The sequence below is a fragment of the Gopherus evgoodei genome, chromosome 3, assembly GCF_007399415.2.
Source record: "Gopherus evgoodei ecotype Sinaloan lineage chromosome 3, rGopEvg1_v1.p, whole genome shotgun sequence".
Classification (NCBI taxonomy): Eukaryota; Metazoa; Chordata; order Testudines; family Testudinidae; genus Gopherus; species Gopherus evgoodei.
The window spans coordinates 212,465,461-212,491,699 of NC_044324.1; the positions used below are offsets into that span (position 1 = coordinate 212,465,461).

Sequence of the window (26,239 nt, forward strand, 5' to 3'; positions counted from 1 at the left end):
CAAATGTTCTGTTTGGCAAAAAACAAAAAAAACTTTGTAAATTGGGACTACATTTGAAACAATTATTTTTAAAAAGTATTGTGGTTGCTTAATGCCACCTGTGTTTAAGTAATAAATGGAATTAGAAAATGCTAATGGCGATTGCAGTAAATGGACTTTTATCAGCCCATGGACTGATCCATCAACAAAGTTTATTCAAGATTTATTTTTAAAAAAATAACTTGACTATTCAGTGGAATTATTTTGAGTTCCTTTAGCTGCCATGTCTACTCTAAAGACCAAGACAAACTGAGATCCAGTCTCCATGTGCCAAGATGACTGACTGACTATTTATCAAAATCTATTGAGAGGATGGAGATTTGTCTGTCTGAAAATAGCTAACCTTTGCCCACAGCTAACACACTACAGTGTCCTACCCACCTCTACTGGAAAAAGCTGCTTCTGGTTCTCAAAGACTTTGTCTACACTAGCAAAATTTGGACCTGTAATTCCCTGCTGCAACAGTGGTCGCTATAGTGGAAGTGCTACTGTAGTTGGAGCGAGGGCATTTTTTTATCAGAGCCTTCTCATTCTGTTCAAAGTGACCTTACAGATCATGAGAGAATCCTGCTCCTTGGTCACACTGTATTGGCAGTGCAATGCTGTACTATGTAGGCAAGGATCTGGACTGGCTGGCAGTTGAAGGAAAGGTTAGTTAAAATGCGTCTGAGTAGGGAAACAAAGGCTCTGTTCAAAAGGCAGAGCAAGCAAATTGATTAAAAATAAGAACTAGAGTGAAAAAGAGTCAAAGAGGAGTTATTGTGGGCAGAAAGAAAGCAAACTGATTTGTAAAGTTAAAGGTATAGCACAAGAAGAAAGCTTAGAACCAGGGCCAGTGCAAGGATGTTTCATGCCCTAGGTGAAACTTCCACCTTGTGGCCCCCCGTGACTCCACCCTGAGCCCCCCGCGTGTCAGCTCCCCCACTCTGCCCTGAGGTGCTCCCCATGCCCCACCCTCTGCCCTGAGGTACTCCCCCTAGACACACACACCCCAGCTCACCCCTGCTCCGAGCACGAGCACTCCGAGCAAGCCGTCGCTGCTTCACTTCTTCCACCTCCCAGGCTTGCGGCGCCAATCAGCTTAGGCGCCGCAAGCCTGGAAGACAGGAGAAGTGCAGCAGCTGCAGCGTGCTTGGGGAGGAGGTGGGGCAGGGGTGAGCTGGGGCGGGAAGTTTCCCTGCATGCCACCTCCCTCCCCCTTTACTTGCTGCAGGCGGCCCTCCCCGCGCTCCCCTGCCCCAGCTCCCTCTGCCTAAACACTGGCGGCGACTGGGGCAGCTGAAGATCCAGCCGCCGTGGTCACTGCCGAAGAAAATGGCGCCCCCCAAATCCCAGGGCCCTAGGCGACCGCCTAGGTCACCTAAATGGTTGCACCGTCCCTGCTTAGAACATAATTGAGGCAAGAACATCAGAGAAGCTTGGTTAAGCATTGGTTTATATTACATTACCTTATTTACTGTAAATGGCACAGAATAGCTGAGACCACGACCTGATTCCTTCATCCTCGATGGTGTCTCTGCAGAAACAGGAACAAGAAAAGCATCCTCTAGTTTACTGGGCCAGGGTTTTTATTTAAAAGGATGTTTTCTCAAGTATTGGATCATGTACTGCCCAGTGAGGGCAGAAGGAGAAATTTCTTATTTGTGAGCAAGGTCTTTATGCCAAACACAGGATGGGTCTGACTGTAAAAGCCTGTGGACATACAGGTGACAGCAAAATCAAGTTCCATGCCGCTGCCTCAGAATTAGTAGCCATTGAATTCACCATACTTTTAGCTTACTAAGGGTCAAAACCCTGACAGATGGTGCTGTTATTAATAAAGTTTTGTATGCTTTTATGGAAAACCCAGAGGGAGCCCATTCACTTGCGGTGTCTGCAATCCATGTGATTAATTCCATTACCAGAGAACTCCCATATTAGGAGCACTTGTCAGCTAGTTCTTAATGGTTACTGGGGTGTTACATTTGCTATTTTTAATTTCTTATGCCATGTCTGTATTAGGAAAATTTCCCCCCTGTAGAGTATCAGAGGGGTAGCCGTGTTAGTCTGTATCTATAAAAAGCAACAAAGAGTCCTGTGGCACCTTAGAGACTAACAGACGTATTGGAGCATGAGTTTTCATGGGTGAATAAGGGAGAGTCCCCTGTAGACTTGACCAAGACCAGTTAATGTGCATTGAAGGTGTTAAACCCATCTACATTAAGTGCAAAGTGGTGTTTAAAAACATGCCAAATATCTGTTGGCTAACACTTTTAAATTAACACAATTTTAATTTAATTTTTTTTTCTTAGTGTGGGATTTTCAAAAGCATCTAAGTGACAGGAGCGTGCATCTCATTGGCTTTCAATGAAGCGTGTGTTCCCTAGTCATTTAAGCTTATCTGAAAATCCCATCCCTAGCTGAGTCAGGGCCTTAGTTTTACTTGGTTACATTATTTTCAGGCTTAGTTTTATGTCATATTAATGTTTCCAGTAAAGCACACTGCACAGGGATAGCAATCTTTCTGAATCAGCTACTAACAGACAGCTTTTTAAGAGCTCATCAATCCTTATGAAGTATCGCTTAAAAAATTCAGAGGTTGCTATTCTTAAATATGGCCCAGGGGTGCAAGATGGTAAAAGACTGGAATGAGCATATGGGAAAATATCAGGAGATGCTGTAAATGAAAGGAACAATACATATGTATGCAGTGACTAAGGTAGTTAAAAGAATACCATTATTTCAGAATAGCTATGTACTGTTATTTCAAGCCCTTCAACTATATTTGCCATCCAAAGATACTATATATATAGTGAGGGAATTTTTGTAATGTCCCTAATATTGAGTATAAGCTGCCTTGTTATTCATGTTGATAAATATTTGTTTTTTATAAATGTTTTTTTAAGACTATAAAAACTGATTTTTTTAAAGAAAAAGCCTCTTAGATTTGCTAACATGCAGTCTTTCGGAAAGATCACATCAGGGTGAATGTTTGAGGTGAAATCCTGGCTCCACTGAAATCACTGGGAGCTTTTCCATTGACTTCAGTGGATCCAGGAATTTACCCTTGAGGCAATTCTTTCAAAAGGGACGAATAATCTTAGCTCCTTAATATAAACAATATCAATCAATTTTTGCAACTCATAATGATAAATAATATTTTATTGAGCAATGGGTATTTTGGAATGTACCAGAAAGAGAATGGTCTATGCAGATGATCTGGTTGACCCTGTGAAATTATGGCTGAATGATTTCTACTTTAATACAACTGTTTGAGAGTGGGAGATTGCAAACTATTCTCTGCTGGGCATCAGTCTTGGTTGATTTATGTTCAGAAACGGTTTTTTGGGGAAAGCCCTAAAAATAGAATTTAGTATCTTCAAGGCAAATGATTTAATGAAGCCAGACCTAGATTTGTTCTGAACACTCTACACGAGCCAAACATTTTGAGCAGATTTTTACAAAGGTGGTAACATATAGAGCACTTGTTCAAAAAGCAATCCTCTTTTTGTCTTCCATTTTGAAAATATATACGGGATACATGGTGTTGTGTAATACAAACATTTTATGGCTGTGTGATTTTGAATTGTTATATTAATCACTAGTGGCAACACCACCAGCATCCTAAGTGAGTGCTAATAAAACCATGATACCACCACTGACCATCATGTATTCTGTACCTACCACATACATAACCATTTCTTGCATCCTTCCACTTGCAGAGACAGATGTCTTAGTGTGAATCCTGACATACAGGGCTCAGAGGAGAGGGCACATTTAAAATAGATATAATTTAAAACTTCTCCAAATGACCTAAAATAGACTTTGACTTTGAAGTCTGATATCTCTGGACCCTTAAGGACTGGAACTAAATACTATCTGTCAGTTGACTAGGGCTGCCATTTCTGAGGTACAAAACATGGGAACATCAGGGATGATCCTGAGCCTATACAACTGGACAGCTGTCAATGTGTACTGAGCCCCATTACATATTTCTTGGGAGAGCTACCTCACAAAACGGATGATCAGGTGGAAACCCTATGGTTGGCATGCAGTCACAACTGGAGCTTGAATGTGGTTGGAGTCTGAACTCAAGAGTAAAGTGATGCTGGATAAAGCTTGCAAATAAGGGGCCTACTCACTGTACTGACTAGAATTATTTTTAATGTATGCTGCTCATGTTGTCCAGTTTCAATTAATTGTTGCAGATATATAAAAAATGCACGATTAACTGGTTTTACTGGGAACCATAGCAGAAACTTGAAACGCTAGAAAAATAATTGTGTGTGTTGTATCTTATAATGTTACAAGAGTCAAGTCTACTTGGGTGTAGCTCTTGAACTGATCAAGGAATGGTTCCTCGAGCTCTGAGGCTAGCCTTCTTGAGAGGATATGAAGTCTTCAAGCAAGTGCAGGGTTTTTGTGGGGAATGATTGTAAAGCACTTTGAGATCCTTGGATGGAGAGTTCTGTAAGCGTTGAAAATAAGATTTTACTGTGCTGTAAAATTCAGGGGGTAAAATTCAGGGAGAATGTTGACTTCAAACTTATCTGAGCCAAATAACTGTTTAAGAGATTTCTATACAAAGCTAGGTCCATGTGTGTTAAATTGTGAGGCTGGACTTTTCCCAGGGAAGGTTCAATCCAGTCCAGAGAACTTATTTTATAAAAGATTTCTCCTTCTTGGGCACCGGGTGCTCTGTGACGAATTACAACTGCTTTATTCCTCCTAATCTTCCAAGCAAGGAGATTCCTTTTAAAAACCAACCAACCAACCTGCCCCACCCCAACTTCTGTAAGGCCAGCAGGTAGTGCTGTTCTGAGAATTGCTTATTTAATCAGCAAATTACTATTTCCACCTTTGCTTATAAAGAAAGGGCATTTTTGCCATAGTTCAAAAGAGAACTATTTATTTTCATCATATAAACTCTTTGCTTTGATGTCTGAGAATATTTCTGAAGATCAAGCAGCTGTTTGAGATGAGAGGGATGACGTTTAAGAGGCAGGGAGCAAGCAGAGAGTTGGCCTCATTCTCGTTTTAGGATCTGATCATATGCAGGGTTTTAAAGCTGTAAATATAATGGGCCAAACTTTTGATACGAGAGAACAGAAGAAAACTAGAGAGCCACCAACTCCCTTTCATGAACCAGCATAGACTGGACAGGATTTGGCACCACTCATCCAAGAAAATTAATGAACATAAAAAAAAAAAAAAAAGAGCATTATCCACAGGAATGGGAGAGTAGTTCAGCAGCCAATGGCTTCTGCTAGTATTTCCAATAAGTGTGTAAGGGCTTGATCAGCAAATAAATACTATGAAAGATTAGTCATCTCCGGACAGAATATTTTATTTTTCATCTACTTATTCATTTATTATACAAAAATGTAAATGAAGACTTACAGCAAACCCAGATTCCAACATGAGAGAATATGAAGGTCTTTCTCCAAAGGCATACTCTACAAGGGTAAAAGAAAGGACTGAAATATTTATCCTCTACCAAGAATTTAATGCATATTAGGTGATTCATGGGATCTCATGAAGCACTAGGTGCCTACTTCAGAGAAGGCAAAATTATGGGTAGATAAGGACATTTTATCTCCCTCCCTCCCCCCTCGTGGGCACCTGGAGTTCTATGATCCATTACAACTGGAAAGTAACCAGTAATAAAACAAATCTCCACCAACTGGAGGAAACGTAAATATAACTTGACATGTAACTTGAAACTTGAAACGCTAGAAAAATAGTTGTGTGTGTTATATCTTATAATGTTACAAGAGTCAAGTCTACTTGGGTGTACCTCTTGAACTGATCAATGATCGCGTGATATTCTTATAGATAAACTAGGAAAGTACAATTTAGATGGGGCTACTATAAGGTGGGTGCATAACTGTCTGGATAACCGTACTCAGAGAGTAGTTATTAATGGCTCCCAATCCTGCTGGAAAGGTATAACAAGTGGGGTTCCGCAGGGGTCTGTTTTGGGACCGGCTCTGTTCAATATCTTCATCAACGATTTAGATGTTGGCATAGAAAGTACGCTTATTAAGTTTGCGGACGATACCAAACTGGGAGGGATTGCAACTGCTTTGGAGGACAGGGTCAAAATTCAAAATGATCTGGACAAATTGTAGAAATGGTCTGAGGTAAACAGGATGAAGTTCAATAAAGATAAGTGCAAAGTGCTCCACTTAGGAAGGAACAATCAGTTTCACACATACAGAATGGGAAGAGACTGTCTAGGAAGGAGTATGGCAGAAAGATCTAGGGGTCATAGTGGACCACAAGCTTAATATGAGTCAACAGTGTGATACTGTTGCAAAAAAAGCAAACATGATTCTGGGATGCATTAACAGGTGTGCTGTAAACAAGACACGAGAAGTCATTCTTCCTCTCTACTCTGCGCTGGTTAGGCCTCAAGTGGAGTATTGTGTCCAGTTCTGGGCACCGCATTTCAAGAAAGATGTGGAGAAATTGGAGAGGGTCCAGAGAAGAGCAACAAGAATGATTAAAGGTCTTGAGAACATGACCTATGAAGGAAGGCTGAAGGAATTGGGTTTGTTTAGTTTGGAAAAGAGAAGACTGAGAGGGGACATGATAGCAGTTTTCAGGTATCTAAAAGGGTGTCATCAGGAGGAGGGAGAAAACTTGTTCACCTTAGCCTCCAATGATAGAACAAGAAGCAATGGGCTTAAACTGCAGCAAGGGAGATTTAGGTTGGACATTAGGAAAAAGTTCCTAACTGTCAGGGTAGTTAAACACTGGAATAGATTACCTAGGGAAGTTGTGGAATCTCCATCTCTGGAGATATTTAAGAGTAGGTTAGATAAATGTCTATTAGGGATGGTCTAGACAGTATTTGGTCCTGCCATGAGGGCAGGGGACTGGACTCGATGACCTCTCAAGGTCCCTTCAAGTCCTAGAGTCTATGAGTCTATGAAGAGGACAAGCCAGTTCTTATCTGAGGGGGGGTTGTCTTTTTTTGGCTGGGGTGTTTTGTTTTGTTTTTTGACTTTTCTCTCTTTCCTTCATAAAGGGTTTTACTGAAAGACAGCCAAGGGAAAGACTACAGACAATCTTATGTCCAAAAGTCATATCAAACAAAGAAAACACATCTGTTTTAAAGTGATACAAGAATGCACTGAACACTACATGGCCATATGACAAAGTTACTTGCATGACTATACTATACTGCTCAAGAAGAAGGCAAGTGAGTGCTCACAGGAATGGAAGATCTTTTATGTACAATTTGTAGGCCTGAAAGACTCCTGAATTTACCCTCTTGAAACAGTGGAGAAGGTTGCTTTGCTGTTCTGCTTATGTTCCCTATTTAACACTAAAAACAGGTCAGATTTTATTCGGGGTTTGGTTTTGTATAAACTGAGTTTGGATGTCCCAAGCACAACAAATGCCCAGAGGTTTCACCTCACTGTGAGAAGGCCCTCAAACTTACTAATTCTCCTGGCCAATGTACTTGTGGCAAAATGTTTTTTCCTGTTGGTAAAGATTCCTCCATATTTTCAAAACAGAAGGTTCAGAGGTTACCTGAAACATCAGATTGTTCTATTAGCCTCCTCACATCATCTCAGGGCTGCAAAAAAGCACTAGAAGTGGAAGAAATAGATGACAAGGCTCCTAACATTGAGACTTGGACCTTCAAGAAGCTAGGAGTCTGACCCAATCAGATCCCATCTAGAAGGAACTCCAGAATATAGGTGGTTGTGAGACAAAATGGGATGCAGCTGACCAATAGTCTATTCTTTTGCTCAAATGTAATTGGTTTTAATCATTAGATGCCTTGTTTTGTGAGCTTTTTGGAGAAAAGACTGTCCTTAATGAAGGCTTGGTAAGCACCCAGCAGGTACTACTGTAAACAATGTAAGTAACAATCAATAAAACTTCCTGCTCCAGGAGCAAGAGAATTTCCCTTGCTTCATTCAGGACTTTTAACTTGTTCCAGCCTGGAAGGGCCAGTATGCCCTGGAGTTCTCGTTGCTCTTAACATGCATGGCAACCAAGTCCAAAGAGATTAAGAGGACAGAGAACTACTCTAGCCACTTGGAACTCTAGGCAGTTGTCCAGATGAACTTGGTGGGACAACCATTTGCCTTGACTTGAATGGAGTCATTCTGAGCTCACACAGAGGTGCAGATGTTAAACTGGTTTCTAGTTCTGGAAATTCCATTGATAGTCAAGAAAATGTGTATAAAACAGAGTAAAGTAACAGTTTCCACATCTGGTCACAGTCATACAAAGTAACTAGAGACCCTGGAAGGAAAATACATGAGTTCCTCAATGAAATACAGATTATGAAATATTTCTTTGAGTAACTGGACTACAATCAGGAATGCCCAGATGCATTAAGGAGGTCCTTTGAAAACAGATGAAGAAATCAAAGGACTGAAGTACTTTGAAAGGTCTAGTCAGTATGAACAGATACTATGGGCAAGCTACCAACATGTCATCTTTGACTGCCATAGACTGGCCAGAGTTATCATCTGACTCATAAAAAAAAACAAGAAACAGGAGAGAAGCCAAAGGGTCAGGAACTAGAAATGGATCTGCAAAGTTGCAAAATGCAGGTAGGTTGAGTGGCACATGCAAACTGACACAGGTTTCCTTGTAGGACTATGAAAAGCCTGAGGAAAAAAATCTGTCAAAAAACCTAGATTCCATTCAGAAATGGGCTTTCATTGTTAGGCTAGACAAAACTAGTACTGGGCAAACTGTGTGTGTTCTCTTTCCTACTTGGCAGAATCTTGAGTGAACATCCTTCCCTTTCCCCCAAACAAAATAACCACTCAGAAAGGGAGCAATTGTTTTTGAAGAAATTAGGTTCACACTGCTGTCCTACACTGCCTATTGACTGGTGATGAGGAAGGGTTAGTGAAGGAGGGCAACTTGAAGATCGATGGAAAGATTTGAATGATTTAGAGAGCCCACCCCAAACTAATTAGTAACCAGCTTTAAGACGTATTATTTTTTAAAATGTTGAAGACAAGGGCCTGGGCATTAAATCGGTGAGTCTACTTTGGTTATGAAAAGCTGGCTGGCAAACCATTTACAAGAAAATATCTTGCACAGCAGGGTATCCAACAAGGAGGTTGCATTTAATGACCTGTCTCAAATGTTGCTATAAATCATTACGTCCTCAGCAGCTAAATCCCGGGCTGTCCATTTCTCTTGCACCCTCTATCTTCTCATAGAAATTCCTTTCATTTGTCAATATCTGAGAAGATAGTGTTCTACATCTTAATGGAGTAAAAAGGGAAGGCCAAAGCAAGGAATGGGGCACATCAGACCTTCTTGACTATGATCCCTGTGTTTTCAACAGGACCCACACCGGGGCTAGAGTCATGAGTGAGTTATGCAGTGAGGTAAGTCAGCAAAGGTACAGTTCAGTGTCCTGCCAAACTGGATTCATGGCTGTATAATAAACTTCTTGCCTTGCTGGCTTGTTCAGCAGAACTAGGCAATAAACCATTTCAGAGTCATGCCAGGCAAAAACCTTCGAATCATCCTCAGGTTACACATAATTTGCAACAGTTGCCAGGGACATGAGTGATAGAGGCGGCACACAGTGGCCTCTGGGGCTGTTCTTGTACAGTTTCTTGGCAGATGGATGTCTGTATACAGAGGGTGGGGAAACTTCCTCCCCATGGAAAGTAAACATCTCACCTCTGAAAGGCAACAGTCCTGTACCCAGCTCTCATCTGTGGATCCACTTTATACTGGAAGGAGCCTAGGGGCTCTTTCAACTATTTATTTTACATGGAAGAGTGTCAGTATTTGGGGAATAAACCTCAAGACTAGCTGTCTTGTGAGGCACTATTCATTTTAGAACAGTGAACAGCAGTAGGTTTTAAACTGAGGAATGACAATTTGTTACTTTATTACTCCTTTTAAGTTATGCCTGAAAGAATTCCGGTCCATCTCCCTTGTTTTTCCATGCCACGTGGGAGTCAGTGTCAGAAATTCTCTAGGGCACTTAGACATCATTTGTGATGTGTCAGAAAAGGAATTGGATGTTTCATTTATGCACTCATTCAGTAAGAGTGGTTATCCTTTGACAAGTTAAAAAAAACATTGCTCCAATAACCCCACTTTGACCAATAAGTAACATATAACGCAATAGCCAAAAACATATTTTAAGTCTTCCTGTCTCCTACCAGAGTCCTCCCAGCCGGGGGAAAAGAAATGGGCCTTGAGGCCTGCCCTGAAAGTAAGTAAACTAGGACTGTTGGGGATGGAGGTTAGGCCCAGAGGCGAGCAAGGCACTTACTCCTGGCTGGACTGCCCTACTTCCCATGTACTAACAAGGCTGAGGTTTAGGGGTGGTGAGTCAGGACACTGTTACACACAGTTTTACAAGTTTTCTCAGTGTATGAGCAAGGTTTTCATGCTGGAAGGAATACTGGTAGTACTTTTTAAATGAAAGAAATCTCCTAAGTAGTTGGATTAAGTCTGAGATCAACGGGAGAGATTGCTAACAGAACAGGTGTGGTAAGGGTGGTTGGTATTCATTTGACCTGAGAGGACCTTATTGAGAAGCAGCTATTTGAAGTGCTAGTTTGTATCAGTAAAGGGTGTGAGTGTGAGAGAGAGAAATTATAAAACTAGACATGTAAAACTGATAGGAGAACTTACCAGCCCACACAACAATCTGCTAGCCCAACTTTACTATAGTTACACAGCTTCCCCACTTCTGCCCATATAACCAGTCACATACGCTTACATTCTGTGTATATGTAACCCACTGGTGAATGTGTGTTTGAGGTCTCCCCTTGTGGCAATCCTCAGCGGATGTAAGATCTCACAGAGCCCTGCCTCGTTAGCTCAAGCTGTAACTTTTAGCTCTGTAGATCCCCGGTTCAGTACCCAGTCTGTTGACCACAATGATGGCTGTAATAGAGACATGTGCCTTTTCTCACTCATTGCTCACCAGACAAACTTACGCACCTCTGGACAAATAAATGTTCAATCACCCACCTGTTCCCACACACTGGCCCTGGACATACATTTGCTCTTTACCATAATCGCCATCTTTATTTTCAGGACCCCTTATTACTCCTTTTGACCTGAGTGGCTCGCCAAAAAATTGAGGTCTTGCCTGTGGTTCCAGATAGGAGGAGAAATTGGTGGTGGAGTTAGGCATTTCTGTGATGCCCTTTCATTGATTTACAAAGAATGTCCATAAAGTCGTGTTTCCCTGAACACAGCAGGAATCAAACGAGGCCATTTCTTTGCTCACCGTTCCAAGCCCCTTTCAGACACCACTTGGCCCCAAAACCCTCTCTCTCTCGGCTTTTCTCAGGGCCATGCTCTTAGAGCTTGCTTTGTCTGTGGCTGATGCTTTCTTGCTGTCTTCTCTGACTATTTCTGTGGTGGTTTTCTCAGCTTCTCTCTCCTGCACATCCCTCTGCTCAAAACAATATCGAGTGATGCCCCTCTGTTTACATAGTTTAAATTCCCAAGCAGCCTCACATGTGCCTTTTTTTTGGGTGGTGACAAGTGCCCGTGTTTGCCTGGAGACCCCTGCTGTTTGGGCTCTTGGTTCCATAAAGCCTCTTACTGGCTTCCTACAACCATCTTAACTGAAGAAGGGTGGTTACACCCCATTTCAATGAGGCTTAATCCAGCCCAAACAGTGCTCTTGCATGCTCAGACCTGGGCGCGCGCGTGCGCATGCACGCGCACACACACACACACACACGCACACACACACACACAACTCTCTCATGAGTATGCACCCATGGACTCATATCACTGCTCTCCCTCTGTTTCATGTTACACATGTTTCTCACACACACAAGATAAGCCCACTATGCACCACCCCCTACCAACTTAATCACACATACTTACTCCCAATAACCATGTACCCACTGTCACCTCTTCAGCTGCCCCCTCCCCCAGCACCATTCACCCTGACACCATTCACCTCTCCCCTCCCAAAATGTGTCAGCTGTTCTCAGTGGTCCCCCCCAGTCTATTACCTCTCTGCAGCAGTGCTTACAAGTCACTGCAGCAGCTTTGTTCCCGTTCCCCTGGTCAGGATAGAAATGGCCCTCTGTAGAGCTCCTGTAACACCATAGTAATAGGGAACAGAAAACAAAACAAGGAAGGTCAGTGTGCCTCGTGGCTTGTATACCTTTGGACTCAGTTGTGCCTGCCAGTTGGCAGGGTCTCACTATTTAGCAATGGAGTGCCCAGCCAGTGGCTGAACTCCCTTTGTGTGCAACTTTCATATTGCTGCACCAGACTTTGTTATTCAATAAGATGTGCATGAAATCATCCACTGGCTTGACCACAGGTTAAACACCCATTACCTCCCCCAGCAAAGTTCTTACTCAAAGGGGCCTGTGGTTGAAATGAGCTATGGGCCGGAGGTGCTGACACTGAGATCACCCCTAGGTCTGGTAGAATGGCAGAACAGAAAATAGCACAAATCTTCTTTTGACTCTCAGTCCATTGACCAAGACCACACTAGAGTCCAACAGACACCCCAGTCGCTCTGCTTGTTTATTCTGCACTTTAATACTCCCATTTTCTTACTTACAGAAGAGACTTTGGATCATTTGGCAACCTCTAATGACAGCCTGAAGCTCACCACCCAGTACTAATTGAGTGGTGGTAAAAATATAAGCATTTCCAAATGGCCAGTGGCTGTAGGTTTTTCACATAGAATGTGGCTTTTTCCTAATCTGTGGCATATTTTCTTTGTCTCGCACCTTCATTTGGGAATAGCTATTTTAATATAAAATGAGCATGAAGCAAAATAAAAGCATCTTGTTTAACCCCCGCTAAACAAATTTTCTGGGACGCATCGTGCTGGCAGGAAAACAGGCAGCTTCTCACAGCCAAATATGTGATCTGAAAGTGAGGTCAAGAACCCTTGATTGCAAGACGCAAGGAAGCCTTTTAATTAGGATTGACCAGTAATAACAGCTCTATAGCATTGTGGCCAGGCACTTCCTGAAATGCACACCACCACCCATACAGCGGTGTAAGGAGCTAAAATTAACCACCATTCCTGTTGGGGGAGGTTGGTTAAACCTTTCTCATATCCTTCTGTCAGGATCTGTATCAGTGACTGTCACTATTCCTCCCTAACTGGTGTCTTGATGCGAGAAGATACCCCCAAAATAATGAGCAAGGTTCTGTAAAGATTTATAGCTTTGCAGCCTCTCCCCTCACATGAGTTGTGGGCACTGAATAACAATGCGGCAATTCATATGCAGTAAGGAGGGAAGGCTCCTGTATTTATTTAGAGCTCAACCTTAATACCACTAAAAGTCTCTGACACATCTGTAAACACAGTTTAATAGGGAACAACAGGCACAAAGTAACTAAAGCAGCATCTCTTCTCCTTCTCCCAGCTCATCACGACTGGTCATCAGCCCAAAACAGCTGAAGCCTAGAGTTGGGTGAATTTTTGGGGAGTGAGTACTTTATTTGCTGAAGAATGCAGTTTTGGAGCAACCAAAATGGTATGCAAATTTAGGTTGAATTTGGCAAATAGTTTTGGCCAAAAGAAGAAAAGAAATAAAAATTGACTTATTTAAAAAGTAACACAAACCACCTGGAAATAAATTGAAAAACTGAATTTTCCAGGTTGACCTGAAATGATTGATTGATTTGATTGCTTGATTTTGAGGTTTGGCTACCGAACCGAAAACACAATTATTTGCTCAACTCCACATAGACTCAACCCCCACCACAATTTCATCTGGGCAGAAATCCAACCTCTGACTGTCTCAGCCGTACACCAATGCCTGCTCCAGTAGATGAGTTTTGCAGAAGGCTATTTCAGACCTGAGGACAGAGAACATTCCAAGGAAAAGGGAGAATGCTCTGCTGATCCATCTTGAACATCCCTGATTATCTCAACTGCAGCAGTATAGCATGGGCCGGAGGTGGGTGGGTGGAGGGAATTTGCGGTGAAAGGGCCCAGTGCTCCAAAGTGCTGAATGTTTGCAACCGCCATGGATTTTTAGAATTTGATCTGATGTCATTCCCTCCTCTCCTTCAGCCATTCAACATAGTTAGTTGCTCAACATTGCAAAGAATTCATGGTCTGCTCTGTCTTTTTTCTTTGCCCCTCAGCCTGCTGTGGAAGCCTGCTTGGCTACTGGGGAGATCAGTTGCTGAGTGTTAAATTGTAACAGGAAACTACAACAAATAAGAGAGGAAATAGAGAAAGATGAATCATTGGGAATCCTTAAAGAAGTGATCATTAAAAGGTGGCCTGAAGAAATAAGCAGTTGCTGTCTAAGTATAAAAGTCTGTTGGAACTGCAGGCATGAAACTACTGTGATAGATGGGGTGATTTTCCAGGGCAGTAAGGTTGTAATTCCAATGAGCCTCTGTAAAGAAATGCTACGGAAGATCCACGAGGGTCATTTAGGAATTGAGAAGTGCAAACAAGCACAAGAGGTGCTGTATTGACTGCAGATCAGTCATGATATCACTAATGTGGTAACCAGTTCCACAAAGGCCTTATGAGAAGGTAGCTATTCACTTTCCTGGCAATCAAAGGATTATTTAATAGTTACAGATTATTATTCTCTGTATCCAGAAATGTGCACATTGCACAGTACTAACAGTATGTCAGTGATTGCCAGCATGAGGGGAATCTTCTCCAGACGTGGAATTCCAGATGAAGTGTCTAGCAATAACGAGCCACAATTTTCCAGTGAAGATTTTAGGCAATTTGCCATAGATTGGGATTTTCATCAGAAAACATCAAGTCCAAACTACCCTCAATCAAATGGATTTGTGGAAAGATCTGTACGGACAGTAAAGAACCTTATGAAAAAGACTTTTGACATCAGGGTTGATTTGCATAAAAGATTACAGGTTTACTGAAGTACATTCCTGGAAAATGGTTTTTCTCCAGCTCAGCTGCTAATGGGAAGAAGGATCAGATCTCCTTGCTGAAATCTCGTAACGATTAAATCATACAGAAGATGAAAGAAAATCAGAAGTGGAAATATTATTTTGACAGAAGGGCCTGTGATCTTTCATATCTTAACCCAGAGTGTCACACCTCTAATACTTGGGTCCAAAGGGGTGCCACTAAAAATCAGCTGCGTCCAAGGTCTTATATAGTCCAGACAGACTAGGGCAGTGGTGGGCAACCTATGGCCCGTCAGAGTAATCTTACGTTGACCATCCGCAGGCATGGCCGCCCACAGCTCCCAATGGCTGTGGTTCACCATTTCCGGCCAATGGAAACTGCGGGAAGCAGCGCGGGCTGCAAGGACGTTTTAGGAACATAGGAATTTGGAGATGTGCTCTGATGGCTGGGTTGGGAACACAGCAGTTCACCAGAGATGTTCTCTAGTTTGTTTTATTCAAGTTGTATTCTTTTCTCGTTCACTGGTTTGTTATGTAATGAACCCCAAGATCATTACACTCCTCATTCCCCTGAGGGACACAGCTATGCCAGCAGAAGTCTATAGTGTAGACTGGGCCATAGTGCATTAAGAACAGTAACTAACTGTTCCTTTGCAAGGTTAACAGGCATGTATGTACACATGTAAATAAGACTGAACCAGATGTGTTTTTCTACAGACAGCTCTCTGGAAGGGAGTTCATAGAGGAAAGTTCTTTTTTTACATTTGGCCCTTGGACATGATTTTTCAGTTATGTGGTAGTTTTTTGTAACTGTTAGAAACCGAGCACCAAAAACTCAGGCACAAAAGAGCATTGTGTGCATTTGTTCCAGGGATTGGGGCCCATTTGATACTTTGCAAAATATGAAAAGGTCATTTAATACCAGCCTAGCTATTTATACCTCTTACACAAACTCAAAAATAACCAAAAAAAAAAAAAAAAAAAAGCACCATAACTCACGAAGCAAAGGGCAGCCTTTGCCAAGTGTAATATTTGTATTTGGAAACATGCTCTATGTTGTATGAAGCAGTAGCCTTCTAGCTGCCTCCAAGGTTTCTTTTGGCTGATGTTTGTCCAAACACTCTTGCTCTTCATTCATTTTAATGGCTGAGAGGGAGCTGAGTGTTTTCACGTTAAGAGACTGGCATGGCTCAGTCTTCACTTCTTGGGCCATGCTGAATGCCCTGTTCTGCTTCACGGGGGGAATGTGGTGAAGTGAACACAGCACTTGGGAGTTTTAGGAACAGTGGAACTGATGTGCTCAGTCTAGACAAACAAATGCCCCAGTGTTCTGCAGCTGCTGGATCGTTTTCCAAAGGCTTTACCTCCAACTTTTACACTGAGGGCTCTATTTTTCCTCTGGTTATGCCCTGTGTATCTTTGGATCTTGAGCAATTCAGATGAAAGAGTGACCTGACAGGGCACATCATTTAAATGACGCAGTGTTCTTGTAAGAAATGGATGGGCATCTTGAGAAAATTGCCAGACATGGGAATTTGTGCGTGGCCAAGAAGGGACAGGAAAAGCTTCTGAAAGGGTGGAAATGACTCCAACAAGTAAGTCTCCGTGTATTCTCCACTCTGAAAGTTTGTGGTTGTCAGGCAAGATGGGAAGAATTTGTAATTTCCTAATTGGATAAATTCTGGGCATATCCTTAGTTAATGTGGCACTTCAGTATTTTATTTTTGTTGCTTCTTTCCCTTTAACAGAGGTTAGAAAATATTCCCCACTGTTTGTTCCTCTGAGTTTTTTAAAGGTCCGAAACAGGTGTAACAGAAATGGTGGTGGTTGGTGAGAGTGGGGGTCAGCTAGCCAGGACTCCAGAGTTCATCTCTTTAATCTCTGCCACTCTTGCTGCCCATCTTGGCAAGTTCTTTTAATGGCTCTGTGGGTTAGCTTACAGACATGTAAAAGGATACTGGTGTACCAAGCAGATTTATAATTGTGAAACTTAATTTAGGTCCTGATCTATGTGAGTAAAGTTAATCATAAGCATGTTTGTAAATGTTTGTAGGTTTGGGGCCTTCGACTGAAAGCCCTTCAGGACAATGACTCTTTCCCAGTGTGACAGCATCTATCACAATGGGGGCCTGATCTCAACTGAGGCTACTATGGTACAAATAAATGTAATGTTGTTTAGAGTCTTAGATAAAGGTAGTATAAAAATTCAAAGTATTAGGAGGGGAGGGGTAAGGAATCAATTGTTACAAGTGATTCAAAGGGGTTTAATCATAATAGAAATCTTAGAAGAAATGAAGCCTACACCATGTTTCCTGAGCTTCCAGACTGTCAGTTGTGCAGCGGATTATCTGAGGCCTCACTGATCCTGGCAGTGTTACGATGGCCATATTTTTGCATGGATGAGATATTCTTGAAAAATGTCTCCAGTGCTGTTGGCACAGATGAAAGATATTTTCCACACAAGGTATGCAAGTCTTCCTGTTCAACTTCTATTTCTTTGGTGAAGGTAATTATAGTTGTCATTGTGAGGAAAATCCCTCTGTCTGTGTCGCTTTGTTGAAATATTTTAGGGGAGGCAGATGATGAAGCACAACATTTTTTATTGTGACTGAGGATTTCCTCTTCAGGGCCTCACTTCTATGGTTTATTGTTCTTCTCTAACATAAACTAAATGCTGGGAGGTGGGGGGGGGTGGGGTGGATTTTAGTCGTACTTACTTTGAAATGGGAAGTTCCTGGACCAGGTTGTCAGCGGGTGTAAATCAGCATCATTTCATTGATCCCAACAGAGCAACTTCGATTCACACACCACCTGAGGGTCTGGCTTTCTGAGTGTGTTCCATCTCCATGCGCGCATTGACATTACCAGGGGGACTGTGAAATCACTCATGTGTTTGGCTTCATTAGCATGGGTGGCCATTGATAGAGCAGTCTGTCTACTGCTGTTACCCAGGAACGCAAGCATTCCTGTGCACCTGTAACATGCTGCTGGGGACACCCAGAACTGTGAGTCATGGTGTTCCCTTTCGGTTAGACTGTGTCAGCTCCCTGCCACACCAGTCTGTCTTCCTCACTAGCAAACTCTTCGAGGCTCTTCCAGTCGAAATCTTACGAGGCAGCAAAGTCAGTCACCTCCAGCCCTTGAGCACATTAGAGATGTTTTTCTTCAATGCACAGCCTTTATCACTACATTCAAAGGTGATATTAAGTACACTGCTCTTTTAAAGACTCATGGCAGCTGATTAACTGAATTGGGGTAAACACACCCTCCCCTTCAAATACAACACAGTTGGTGTATAGCAAAACAAGTTTATCAACACAAGGACATAGGTGAAGTGATGCCAAGTAGAAGGAATAAAGATAGAAATTGTTACAAGCAGAAGTCAATATACGCCTTTTAATCGCTAAGACCTAACTTAACAAGCTACAGTCTATGTCCAAGACTGTTTCCTCCCCAATCTTTCTTTCCTAGCAATAACTGATTAATTCTGAGCCACGGTCCACACAGTCTCGAACATACTGGTTTTCTTTGTTTCCTTGGGTGAAGGATAATCCAAACTCTTTCTGTGTGTCCTTATAGCTTGATGTCTGCCTTTGTTTCAAGGGTCAGATTGATTTCCTGGGGTTCAGTCTCTTGTCTTATCCAGGGTGCCGACTTCATCTTGATGAAGGTTTTCCCTGGTATGTGTTCCAATGTGATGCTTTCTGCTGCAATTTTACAATGCCAGCGTTCTCTTCTTGCAGCCTCTGATACAAATGAATAGCCCATTGAACTGGGCCTGCATCTGGTTTGATGTGTTGGCCTCTTTCCTTTGTCTTGAGAAAACATGTTTCTCAATTACCCCTGACATGCCTGGTTTAAACACGTTTTAGTCGCAGCCTTTAAAGCCTAATATCGGGGAGCATCCATAATTCCATGTTCGGCATTGTCACATACATTTCACAGGGATATTATAGGCCAGTGTGTTGTTTCTTTTTTTAATGATACCTCACAGGCATATTTTTTAAAACTCTTGTTGCAGTAGTGTGTAGGGTGTGAGTACCGGGGGGTGTCTAGAGTCACAGTGTAGCCTTTGAGTGGGCTAGAGTTCTCTTCATTGCCCTTCTCCACTGCCTAAAAAACCCAAATCCCCCAAACGCAGCTGGAGACCCAGAATTCAGTCTCTAAGGATTGCACAGGCTCAATCCCCCCACATTCAAGTCCCAAAAAGAACAAAAGGAATGAACTTAACTAAATATCAACTTTATAAAATCTTATGCTAAAGAAACATAATAAATACTAACAATTTACTTTTTACAACATAACATGGCTATTTTATAATCCACATACATTATCTTCATATTATGCATGAATGTAAATAAAGAAAAATTAAATCTAAACAGGTCTGTCCCCACAGAAACACTGTGAGAAGAAACTCAGAGTTTCCAAAAGCTTAGGTTGAGTTCACCTAAGTCTCAGTTAGAGTCTGTGCTCACCAAATCTATACAATCTGCTGAGTCAGAAACAACATCTTCCCTCCACTTGCTTGTTGGAATCTTCAGCTGGAATCCATGCAGGCTCTTCCTCTTCCTCTGCTGAAATCAGTTATCCAGTCAGCTAACTGATTAACCAACCACCCAGTTAAGTATTGTGTTCTGCTCCTGGGCTGAGCTTCTGCCAGACCTGGCACGTCTTGCCACACACGCTCAGGAGACAACTGATTTGGGGTTGGGAAGGAATTTTCCCCTGGGTCAGATTGGCAGAGACCAGGGTTTTTTTTTTGCCTTCCACTGCAACATGGGGTAGGGGTCACTTGAAGGTTTAAACTAGTGCAAGTGGTGAATTCTCTGTAACTTGAAGTCTTTAAGCCATGATTTGAGGACTTCAGTAACACAGCCAGAGATTAGGGGTCTATTGGAGGAGGGGGTGAGGTTCTGTTGCCTGTAGTGTTCAGGAGATCAGACTAGATGATCATGATGGTCCCTTCTGTCCTCAAAGTCTGAGTCTATGAGCCCATACAGGGCACATGGCTTTTGTAAAGCAGCTGCCCTGACTGCTTGCTCTCATTGAGTCTGAGTCCTGCTCCAGGGAACCTATTGAGCAAATCCCAAAGTACCGCACCCAATTCCAGACACTTCTGGATGTGGAGTGCTAAATCTGCCTAGCAACAATGACCCAGACACAACTCACTCCTATCCTCCCCCACTCCTGCTGCCCCTGGGATTGCTGCTCAGGTGATCCCTAGGGCCAGCTGCACTGGCTGTTGCTCGGTCAGTCCCTGGGGCCAGCTGCCTGGGGCTGCCTGAGCAGTGGCCGGTGTGTCTTGCTGTGGGGCCACACTGGCTGCTGCAGAAGTCAAGGAGGTTGGAGAAAGTCACAGAGTCAGTGACTTTCGTGACCTCCGTGACAGACACAGAGCCGTATCCATAGGTGATGGCTACCTCTCTTAACAGATGATTGTATCAACTGATGTATATCTTGTCTCACTTGCTGTATTCCACTTTTAACTTTATCATTTGAAATGCAAATTGAAAGGAGTTACCTGGCCCAACCCTCCCCAGAAGTCATTTGCCAAGTCATAGAACAAATAAGCTTCTTCCTATTTATAGCACTGCAAAATTTTGAGCAGCTAATGCACTCATAGTGCTCTGCATAATAAAACAGACTTCCTCGCAGGGGGCAGCCTCACCTGTTTCGCCGACTGGCAGTTCATCAACTGTGCCCAGCTCAACTGTGGCCTGCTTAGTGGAGCCGTCCGCCATGGGAACTGAGACAAGCATTGCAGGAAGTGTGGCTACTCCAGCGAGACCCTGCCCCACATCCTGTGCAGCTGCAAACCCCACTCCAGAGCCTGGCAGCTGCGCCACAACGCCATCCAGAACCAGCTGGTGAAAGCCATCGCACCAATCCTGGGGGAGAGCTCCGTGAACTGCACCATACCTGCTACCAACAGCCAGCTATGACCTGACATTGTCATCACCGACAAGGCCCAGAAAAGATCATCCTTGTTGATGTCATGGTCTCCTTTGAGAACAGGACCCCAGCGTTTTGCAAAGCCTGAGCTCGTAAGCTGGAGAAGTACGCCCCCTTGGCTGCCACCCTGAGAGCGAAGGGCTACTAGGTGCAGATGGATGCCCTGATCCTCGGAGCCCTGGGCACCTGAGACCCCTGCAACGAGCATGTTCTCATGCGGCTCCTCATGGTCTCAGACACCATCTGATGGTCCAGGGACTTCTACATCTAGCACATCACCAGTCACCGACAGTACTAGGAGGCATGAGCTGGAGTGACATCATTCTGAACATTAAATCTCACCAAATGAGGGGTCGATCCATCCTCATAATCGTATCCACTCGTTATATTCTGCACCCGAACATAGCCATTACATGAACTTCATACCCTCATATCTCAATGTCTGTACTTTGACCCATCAACCTTTTACCTCCAATCGGGGTATTGCAGATTATGTATTCCTTATGCCATCCGATCTTAAACCGAACTTTGCACCCCTCGATAATCTGTACGTTATTCCCTTGATCACCAGAAACTTCTATGCTTAAACTCTGTACTGTTACCCTTTTTTTAAACATCATCTTAATAAAAATTTTAAATCTGGTAAAATAGGCATGAGTAACTTTAAAGAAAAATCAGTTTACACCCATCTGTTTTTTCACCAGTTTGCGTATTCAAAAAGTACAGCAGTTTTCATAATCTGGATTTTAATGCATGCTGCAAACTGCAGTTAGCAGCATATAACTTATTGAATACTCAGTGATCATTTCACACTTTGACCTTTCAATGATAATTCATGGAATTTCTGCATGTGAAATGAATGCAGAGATCCATGTTTTGGGAGAGCATCACAGTGCAGATAAGTACAAAGAAATTTTGCGATGAATTTTACCTGGTCTGAAGGGCTTAACAATGTCACATCATTCACTGGGAGAAGGAATCATCGCTTTCCTAACACTTTTGCTATCAAATGAAAGGGAGCTCTTTTGTTTCCTTCAAGAAATTCCCATCGGTAGCTGGGCCAGTTCTGTCATCCTCATGCTCTCGTGTGTTTGCTTTGTTCCCAGAAGGATTTCTGAAAATGGCATGAGATTGCCAAAATGTATCTGAAGACGCATATCATCAGTATGCACAAATTCTAAAGACTGCAACCCCGGAGCTATGTGTGATTTCATCAAAAGTGACTTTCCAGCCCCGCTGAAATCTTTCATGTCTCTTGTGAAATCTGCAGTGCTAAAGGAAACAGCTCAAGTGCCAGATTGTCATATATGCACAGATACTTCCATGTATTAAAGGACCCACAATCTTATCAAATTAGGCAGATTGCTATTGCGTCCACTGAACTGCTACAAATATATAAGCAGGTTAGATTTTTTTTAAAGTTAGCTCCCTGACAGCAGCAGCCCTTAAATTACTAAAGTTCTCATTAAAATAAAGACTCTATGGCAGGGGTCAGCAACCTTTCAGAAGTGCTGTGCTGAGTCTTCATTTATTCACTCTAATTTAAGGTTTTGTGTGCCAGTAATACATTTTAACGTTCTTAGAAGGTCTCTTTCTAGAAGTCTATAATATATAACTAAACAACTGATGTATGTAAAGTAAATAAGGTTTTAAGAATGTTTAAGAAGCTTCATCTAAAATTAAATTAAAATGCAGAGCCCCCCGGACCGGTGGCCAGGACCCAGGCAGTGTGAGTGCCATCGAAAATCAGCTCGCGTGCTGCCTTTGGCACACGTGCCATAGGTTGCCTACCCCTGCTCTATGATATTGTTGCCAAATTCTGGTCTGTTGCATTGGTGTAACCCTTGTGGTGTCAATGGAGCTATTCCGGATTTACACTGGAGAGTAGAATTGGATTAATTGTGTGGGTTGTGGAGGACATCACAGAACTTCTTTTTAGAACAAGGCAGAACTGTATGTTGTAGCCAGCTGAAGCTTTTTAAGGTGCTGTGAGAAGTCTCTAAGCTAAGACTAAGAACCAAGTGTTTGGTATATGCAGATCTTTGAGAAGTACAATAAGTAAAAACCATTATTGTTCTGTTGTCTAAGGAACTCTCGGCTTCTGGCAGAAACCTGTGATCTCAAGCCTTGTCTGGAGGGGTATGAATGTACAGCCAGGGCAAAGTAATGGCAAGAGACATGAACTCAATTTTAAGATGGTAGCAGCTTTTGTTTTTCTTTCAGGCCCAGCAGGTTGCAGTCAATCCTCTGTCAGCTGTCAGGCTCAATCCAAATGCTGCAGTCACAGCATAGGTAGCAGCAGCACCAGCTGTTTTCTTAGGATCCACTCTTTGGGCCAGTGTAGTTTTCCAAAATGGAGGCTGCTGGCTCAGTCCAACTACAGAGCAGCAGCAGGTTTCTCCTCCTCCTCTTTCAGCAGGAGGACTGTCTGGAGCTCCCTTTGTGCTCAGTGGCTCCTAATGAAATAACAAACCAGTCAGAGCTTCCTTGCTGTCATTAATGGGGAGCGAGAGTTCAGAAAATGCTGCCAAACCTGCAGCTGTGGGGGCAGCCCAGCCCCATTAGGAGGTGGCTGAGATGCTAATATGATGTTTTCTTCCCAGACTCCTGTGCTGCATGGCACAGGGTACACGCTGCTGACTGACAGCTCCGTAACAGCCCTCGTTATTGCAGCCCTTGCTTATGGCACTTTCTAGATTTCATCCTCCTGTTTGATGGGAAACGTTCTTATGCTACATGCCTGACTGGACCCAGTTCTGGACACATTCTCTGATGTGCTTCTCCATATCACCTGTGAGACAGGAACCAGTTACTGTGATGCTCTAGGGGGAGGTCACTGACAGAATCTGGGATATCACTAGTGGGAAAAAGAAGAGGCAAGTTGGAGGGCTTTGCAGGGGTCCCCATATTTGCTTAGCAGGAGAGGAGCAGTCATAGACTTGGGAGTTGATGCATTGCAGTCATGTTTTTGTATTTGCCAGTTTTTTAACTGAAGGAAAGGGACAAACTGCACATGCCTGTAACCACTTCTAACTCAGCATTGATATGAATGGAGCTGGGAAGCAGAGTCTGCACCTTAGCAGAGGGGAAGCAGGAATGGATTTTGCACCTTTGCTGTTACTACTGTTTGGCTAAAGGCAATTTTCTGCCTCAATGGAACAGTAACCAAAGGAACAGATCTGAAGCTAAAATGGTCCTCCACATAGTGGATGCAGTTTTGTGCTTAGAAATGCAGGTATAGTTATTTGTACCCACAGTTATGCCCATTTAGAAAACTAACTGCCCTGTATATAACAGAATTCAAAAGAGAACTAGATAAATTCATGGAGGATGGGACATTCATGGAGGATTGGTCCAACAATGGCTATTAGCCAGCATAGGCAGAGATGGTGTCCTTAGCCTCTGTTTGCCAGAAGCTGGGAACAGGCGACGGGATGGATCACTTGATGATTACCTGTTCTGTTCATTCCCTCTGGGACACCTGGCATTGGCCACTGTCGGAAGACAGGACACTGGTCTAGATGGTTTATTGGTCTGAGCTAGTATGGCAGTTCTTATGAACCTATATTTAATTATGGGTGCAAAATTGTACCCAAAATATCAGAGGCCAAGTTTGGGATCTGGCTAAAACACCAGGGCCCTATTATTCAATCTCTGTCTGAATGTAGTGTACAAGGCTTTGCTGGGGTAAGCCAGCTCATGGCTGAGCTGTGCAGCATTGCAAAAGATAGAACTCCTCTTATAGGTGGCTCATAAGGGCTTTATTAGGCTCCAAGAAAATGCTTGTGAGGAACAAGCACGTTCTCTAGTCTTTCACCATATGCACACTTACCCTGTCTTTGTGCCTCCTCCGTGTGACTTCTGAAATGAAAGCTTAGGTTTCATCCCACAGAGAACAAAGTCTTCCTGGACGCAGGACTACATGTTCTCATGCTATTCCAAGCCCTGGTACATTCCAGCAAGTCTCTTGGAACAAAAGTCCAAGAAATCTCGGTTTTGTGCTTTGCAAAGATCAGACCTTTCAAATGTACATCACTTTGAGGGCATGTCTACACTAGAAGGGCCACATCAGTGCAGATGCATCGGTGCAGCCGCTCCGCCGTAGACGCTGTATGCTGATGGGAGAGCTCACTCCCGTCGGCATAATTACTTCACCTCTGCCAGAGGCGGAAGCTATGTTGGCGGGAGCATCTGCATTTCACAGTGTCTTACCAGCTTTGGCCTGGTGTAGAATAGACTATTCATAGTCCATTATTGTCATAGCTCATCTCAGGATTCTGGGTGCTGCCATTTGTGGAACAGCTTTCATCTCAATAAATAATCAGATCAACAGTTTGTGATAGCTGCAAATTGTAAACAGAACTTATATGTATATTTGTGAAACTTCTTCACCCCAAAGATAACAGCTAATCCTTTGTGATCTAATACGTTCAGCAGAAGGCAGTGTCCAGAACACAAATGCAATTGGTTTCTCTGACCCATCCTCCCTCCACCAAGCTAAAATAGTGCTAGTTCCATAAAGAGATGTTGCACAAGTCAAGATTGGTTCTTTCTTAGCTTGATCATGGACCAGGACTGCAGCAAGAGTTTAAAATCCTGAAACATTTGTTCCTGAGCTGATTTCCAGTGTAACCTCCTTTTTGAGTAGCATATATAGAGGCATTGGAAGTGTTGACAACATTGGCAAAAACTTACTGTAATAATGCAGCAAGCGTAAGTAAGTGCTCAGCTTTGAAATATTCCTGAGTGCAGGGGCATCCCAAATTGCTTCAACTTTCTCTCGTTCTCTCTGGCTATAGCCCCTGAGCTTTCACTTTATATCCCACTTCATATGCCAGGAAGGAACAGTTATCCCTTTTTAGGCACAGACCTGCTTCTGTTAGCCTGTTTAGCACTTCTGCTAAATGTTATAAATGTTCTGTGTTTGTGGTACCTGTGTTTGTGGTACATGTGGAATCCCCTGACTCAATCCCCCAGGGTTGTTTTTCGGAAAATAGCAGGGGCTGAGGACACACCAAAAGGTAACTGATTGTGTTTAAACAGTCTTTTGTGAGTATTTACAGTGATGTGCTGCTTGGAATCTTCCTCCAGGATGATCTGTTGGTAGGTCCAGCTCATATCTAATTTTGTGAGTAGTCGCCGTCTGGCTAAAATTGCAAACAGATCCTCGGTTTTGGAACTGGATACTGTTCTAATTGTGAGGTGACAACATTGCAGCCCTTCAGCCTTCCATAGTAACTTTTGGGGAAAAAAATTGAGCGAATTTATTACTTGTGAAGAGTATTGGCTTGACAGTCACAGTGTTGTTAGTAAGACCTGGGGGATAGTGCTATTTTGATTAGGGTTGTAATATTTTAAATAAATGGTTATACCAGTAAGCCTGTAGTGTGGGTGCAGTTACACTGGTATAGAGGTA

General features: G+C 42.9%; 1 long non-coding RNA gene across 1 annotated transcript; it reads left to right on the forward strand.

Moving 5' to 3' along the window:
* The first annotated feature begins 5,754 nt into the window (after positions 1 to 5,754).
* Positions 5,755 to 21,384, forward strand: LOC115647677. Its single transcript, XR_003999383.1, has 4 exons — positions 5,755 to 5,766; positions 11,167 to 11,174; positions 14,865 to 14,871; positions 21,313 to 21,384. It is a non-coding gene; the product is annotated as an uncharacterized LOC115647677 (long non-coding RNA).
* Positions 21,385 to 26,239: the final 4,855 nt, after the last annotated feature.